The sequence below is a fragment of the Vipera berus genome, assembly GCF_964194415.1.
Source record: "Vipera berus genome assembly, chromosome: 2".
NCBI classification, from domain to species: Eukaryota; Metazoa; Chordata; class Lepidosauria; order Squamata; family Viperidae; genus Vipera; species Vipera berus.
The window spans coordinates 122924352-122931252 of NC_138203.1; positions in this window are offsets into that span (position 1 = coordinate 122924352).

Genomic DNA, 6901 nt, shown 5'->3' on the forward strand with positions numbered 1-6901 from the left:
GGACCCCTTCATAGGAATCAGATAATGTGAATTGCAATGGGGAAAAAATTCGGTTTCTGAGATTTCTGTAACCTTATCATAAACCTTTCAATCAATACTGCTAAAGAAACTCAGGGAAAGTCTTATTTTTTGTAAGCAATGGGGCACCCAATAACTTGGCATACCGGAATTTCTTTCTTTTTCTTCCATAATAGAAGAGATGAGTGCCAAAATAATTTCAGAAAACCTGCCTCCCTATACCACCGGTCCCTCTGGTCATTTTCCTTTTGTAAACTCTTCTTTTTCCATCAATATTTTCAAGATCCCAGAAACACAGTTTTCTTCATCCTTTGCTGGAAACCCCCCCCCCCCACACACACACACAATCTTTCAGTATTGTTGCTTATCCATATAGCTATTCAGGAGTAACTACTGTTAACAAAAGATAAACAGAAGAGATGAGACAATTAAGGAAGTATTCAAAATATGTTTGGCTTTCCCAGGTCAAGTTTCCTTTCAGATATTTTGAAAAACAAAAATCACCATTCAGTTCCACTACCATCCTCAGATAAGAGAACAGAACCACTGTTACCAAAAGCTCAGGCAAGAGGTCAATGTTACTTCATCAAGTGTTACAAAAAAATTTAGCTCCCTGGATATATTTTTTTAATTAGTATATTTCATGTGGATGGTTAGTTTCACTTCAGTAATTTTATTTTCAGCATTTAAACTAGTATATGGTCATACTGCAATTAATCCACAGGGTTCATCTAATTTTTCTTTTTGTGTTTATTTATCAGGCTGTATCAGCTTTGTTTTTATTTTGTTTCTGACATTCTATCTATAGGGTCCATTTGGCTTGTGTTATCAAGATTCTGCTGATGGCCTAGAGATGAAGCATTTACTTGTGGTGCTGATGTTACTAGATCTATTGGCCAGCTTTGCACCATCCAAAATTATTGTCTCATCTAAGTTCCGCTAGTGTCACCAGTGTCATATTTCAGTGGCTTTAGTCCTAATCTCACTTTTTATGACGTGCAATGGTTAGGTTTCCCAATACTGCCTTTCTTCAGGCAGTATTCCTCAGGGACCTCTGTTCATCCTTCCTTTGCAGGGTGGAACCCTTCCTTTGGGATTTTTAATTTCTTATTAGAGTGCAATTGTTACATGTGGTATATGTTCACAGTATATGCGTACTCCTCTCTCTCCTTTCTGAATAACACAGTGTAGACATTCCTTTCAAAGCACGCCTTGGTAGATCCTGAACTGGCCATCTCAAAATGAACAATGACAGTGGGCAAGGAAGATGCTACGCTCCATACCTGTCATCCAAGCTTTCCTTTTTTTGACAGGAGTCCACCAGTTATGGGACCCCTCAGTGGTGAGGAACCAAAAACTTCAATTAGGATTTTTCTTGAAAGCCCCTCATCAATAAAATCACCAACCCCATAAGTTTCCTTCAGTGAATATGCATAGGATTGGTTGATTCCTCACAGCAGAAGCAGCAAAACATGCTTCGGTTGTCTCACATCCAGATTACTGCAGGAGTCTGTTGGCCAGATTACTTACTACCAACTCCTAATCTGGATCTGAAAGAAAAACAAAACAAAACTATTATCTTAAGAGACATTTTTAAATGTTTAAGCAATTATTAGTAAAAGGTAAAGGTTCCCCCGCACATGCGTGCTAGTCGTTTCCGACTCTAGGGGCCGGTGCTCATCTCCGTTTCAAAGCCGAAGAGCCAGCGCTTGTCCGAGGACGTCTCCGTGGTCATGTGGCTGGCATGACTAGACGCCAAAGGCGCACGGAACGCTGTTACCTTCCCACCGTAGTGGTCCTTATTTTTCTACTTGCATTTTTACGTGCTTTCAAACTGCTAGGTTGGCAGAAGCTGGGACGAGTAACAGGCGCTCACTCTGCTACGCGGCACTCGGGATTTGATCCACCAAACTGCCGACCTTCTGATCGACAAGCTCAGTGTCCTAACCCACTGAGCCACCGCGTCCCTAAACAATTATTATCTAATCCTTTAATTTAAAATCTGTCGTTTAACATTAATTTCCTAAGTTAAACATATTGCATTAGACAAGTGCCCAAGGACATGTCATCCCATCTCAAAATTTCGGCCAGTATATCAGGGTGATAAGTGCAGCTTTACTTTTATAATTATCAAACCAGTGTGCAAATATGGATGGATGACTTTTTTTTCCCCAAAGGCAAAAGGGGTTGTTCATTTATTTAGGCCAAGCTTTCGGGGGAAAAATGCTGAGGCTGCAGTCTCAAACGTCTATGTCAACAATTAAAGATGTGTCCAAAGGTGCAATGGCAATAACCCAAAGGTAACCAAGCCCAGTTTATTTTTTGTCAAAATTCATCCTGGTTGAATAAAAGCTAGTCAAGCTGCATTGGAAGGAAAAGTTTATTCGTGTACCACATCACTATAGATGTGGTACACGAACTCTATAGAGAGTTTCAGAATACATCTATGTTGAAATGACTCCTGGTAAGTAGTGGCTGTGGTCATGTCTTTTCAGCCTTGGTTATGGTTAGGGCTAAAAATTAAGAGGTTAGTTCAGAGGACTTTGAAGAGACAGGGACATCAGAGCAGCCTAGCTGAATGGGAAGAGGTAGCAGGAGGGACCAGAGAAAATCGGAGGAGAGCGCCTTCTATCCTGCATGAAGGTTCTAAATATGCCTATTACACAACTGGACTTGTGTTGAAATTAATCCATACAGGTACTTTTCAACTTACATCTGGTCGCTTGGCTTAATTACAATGGACCTGCCCCCCCAAATGTACTTATGACCCAGATTTACAGTTCCAACAGCTGTCCCTCCCCCTGCAGTCACCTATCTGCATTTTGGGTGTTTGGCAACCAGCCACATTTACAGCCATTTGCAGCATCCTATGGTCACTTGACCATGATTTACAATGTTTTTTGCCAGAAACCAGCATTACTTCTTGTTTCCAGCAAAAACATTCCTAGTAAACAATGGGTTTTGATCCGTTACATTTGCTTGGTGATCACACAAAAAAGATCATAAAATTGGGTGTGGTCATGCGACGACTGGCTTAATGACTGGTACAACTTACAAGCCGTAACTGTGAACTCAGTTAAGATCATAAGTCCAGACTATCTATATAAGACTGGAGCTTTAATTGCTTGAGTTTCTATAATTGTTGAATGTATGGAAAATCATACCTTTTATAATATAATATATTATATTAATATAACATAATATAAACTGTGTGCTATAACTCAATCGCACACTGCAAAACTTATACGTAATCATGTGTTTTTGTGTAAAGTTTCATTAACTATAGCTTATTTTGTGACAGGCGTAGCACACTATCCAGACTGGAGAATATATAAACATCCATGGGGATTAAAAAATTGGGTCAATAAAAATTTACACGTACGATCAGTGATAAACCACCATTGATAGTTCTCATCCTCAAAAGAGCTGTTGGGTGTGACACTGATATTCTTTCATAAATTACTTGACATATTTAATTTTTGTTTGACGAATAAAATAAATAAAACAAATAAATATGCTGTATGATGACAGCCTTGCTTTTGTTTTTTTAGTACAATGATCACATACTGCACTGTGCAAATGATGTAAATGAGGAATCCAACAATTGCTTCTTTAACACCCTCTTTCCCCCCAAAATTAAGACCCAACCAGAAAATAAGCCCTAGCATGATTTTTCAGGATGCTCGTAATATAAGCCCCACCCCCAAAATAAGCCCCAGTTAAGATCATCAACCAGATGGACTCATGTAATACCGTATTTCCCCAAATATAAGCCCTAACTGGAAAATAAGCCCTAATGCGTCTTTTGGAGCAAAAATTAATATAAGACTCAGTCTTATTTTCAGGGAAACATGTGATGAAGACTTTTCCTTCAACAATTTTCATCACATAGTTACCTGCATAATGTCATAATTTCTTTCTGAATTATCTGCCAACAGTTTGTGTATAACATTATCTTTTATTAGTGTTTAACTCAAAGAAGTCCACTTTGAGGTCTATCATATATCAAGGACAAGATCCCTCTACTGCTTTATGGAGATTTCTGCTATTAGATCAAGCCAGAAATACAAGTAACCTCAAACTTGTGGCATGGTCAGATACCATCTCTGTCAATATAATTAGATGTGTGTGTGTGTGTGTGTGTATAGATAGATAGATAGATAGATAGATAGATAGATAGATAGATAGATAGAACTGGACTAATCATCCACCCTCTGGACTAAAGACAGCAGAATGGTACTGAGGAGTAGGCTATAGGATTAGGATCAGTAGACTTGCGACAAGTCCATTTTGAGCCATGAAGGTTCACAGTTTCATTTTAGGACAATCACCCTAACCTACCTTGTTGTCATAAGGAAAATTTGGGGAGGGGCATTCATTCACCCTGGGCCTCTGAAAGATGAGATCTAATCATTTTCCAGTATCATCAATATCAATACAGGTAAGTCCTTGACTTACAACCTTTCATTTAGTGACTGTTCAAAGTTACACCGGTGAAAAAAATGACTTATGACTGTTTTTCATCCTTACAACTACTGCGGCATCTCTATGGTCATGTGATCAAAATTTGGACGCCTGACAACTGGCTCATATTTATGACGGTTGCAGCGTCCCTGGGCCATGTGATCATTTTTGCAACCTTTTGACAAACAAAGTTAATGAGAAAGCCAGTTTCACTTAACAGCCATGTTATTAACTTAACTGCAGTGATTCACTTTAACGACTGTGGCCAGAAAAGTCGTAAAATGGGGCAAAATCTCACTTAACAATGGTCTCGCTTAGCAAAGAAATGTCGGGCTCGTTTGTGGTCGTGAGTCAAGGACTACCTGTATACAATGTGACAACAAAGTGGACAGTCTTTTCACACACAAATAAATGGACACAAAGAAGCTATCAGGAATGGCAATACTGTACCTATCAGTCAGTGAAGGAATACCGTATTTTCCGGCGTATAAGATGACTTTTTAACCCATGAAAATCACCTCAAAAGTTGGGGGGTCGTCTTATACGCCCAGTCATCTTATACGCCGGAAAATCAGCGAGCCCGGGAAGGCACGCTCTCCCCTCTCACTGTGGAGGAAGCAGGGCAGGCTGGCGTCTGGCGGGAGCCGGCAGGGCAGTCCTGCGCACGTGCGCACTCCCCGACTGCTCCTTAGCAGCTGGGGAGTGCACGCGTGTGCAGGACTTCCCTGCCGGCTCCCGCCCGACGCTCTTCCCTCTTGAGGCAACATCCCCGAGGACTTGAGGGACTCCCGCCAGACGCCAGCCTGCCCTGCTTCCTCCACAGTGAGAGGGGAGGGCGTGCCTTCCCAGGCTCGCTGATTTTCCGGCGTATAAAACGAAAAATCTTGAAAATCATCTCAAAAGTTGGGGGGTCGTCTTATACGCCCAGTCGTCTTATACGCCGGAAAATACGGTAATTCAACTGCACAGACTGCCCAAAACTTAAAGAGTTTACCAGGACTATTCCTCTGAATGTTTTCTATGTATCAAGCGATGCACAATGTCCCGTCCTTTGGCTTAACTACGACCCCTCCTTATGAGGTCAATTAGGCTATGAATGAGCAACTGCCCATGAGCATACAGTGAGCTTCAGGGCTGAGCTAGGGTTTGAATCAGGATTTCTCCGAGCTTAATCCAAACACCTGGAATGGCTGTGAATTTTTTTTTTCTTCAATTCCTTTTTTTTCTGGCATCTGGCTCTCTTTGAGTGATGGAGAATTCCCTAGTACTATAACAGTACATAACAGTATTATATTGGCACATTCTTTCACTGCTTATTTATAGATAACAGATGAGCCTACAATAGATGGCCTCCCTTCTTAATCCAAAAATTGATACTGGGCTATAATCCAAGCTTGTTTTACAACCACATGCTAGTGTTTAATTGGTTTGACAATCTCAGCCATTTCTTTATGGTAAAAAATCGCCATCAGGGCTTATGTAATTTAATAAGGAATTGCTTAATTGCTAACGCTAAAAACCGATGACATTCATGAAAGCAGAGGTTTGCCCTTGTTCAGGAATTTGCCGTACAAACAATCCACCAGGAAATTGGATTTAAGTAGTGGGTACTTCACAACAAAGGGAATAAGGTGATCGAGATGCAAAGCAGTGAGTTTAGACAACAACAGTGGGAACCTTTGATTTATTTCCCTCTTTATGAAAAAAAGGAAGAAAAAAGCATTCTTTATCCCAGTGCTTCCCCCACCCCTTTCATTACCCAAAACAAGTTATCTGACAATCCTTTTTTACCCTATGCAGGTAAAACACTTTTGTCAGTTTAAATGTCTCTGTTGCGATTGGGTTCATGTGTTGCTACCCAAAGAAAAACCCGTTTTTATCTAATTTGGATTAATTTACACAGGTTTGGGAAGCATTGCGTTCTTCTATACATGAAGAAATGAAAGAGAAATGAAAGAAAGAAGAAAAGAAATCCAAGCCCCTGGAATGGCTGAGATTCTCCATATCAGAAAATATTGGAGGGCCAGTGGAGTACAGTGGATAATGGTATTGCAGCAGAAGCACAGAGAGTTAGCTTGGGCAGGTAATACTTAACAACCACAACTGGGATCTGTCGCTAAGCAAGGCAGTTGTTAAGGGGAGTTGTGCCCAGTTTGATGACCTTTTTTGTCATAGTTATTACACGAGTCACTGCAGTTGTTAAGTGAATCGTGGGGTTATTAATCTGCTTCCCCCACTGACAATGCTTGTTGGAAGCAGGTGGGAAAGTCCCAAATGGAGATCATGTGACCCTGGAACCCCGCAACTGTCTTATATACACGTAGTTCTTGATTTACAACAGTTCACTTAGCGACCGTTCAAAGTTACAACAGCACTGAAAAAAGTGACTTATGACCATTTTTCACATTTATGACCATTC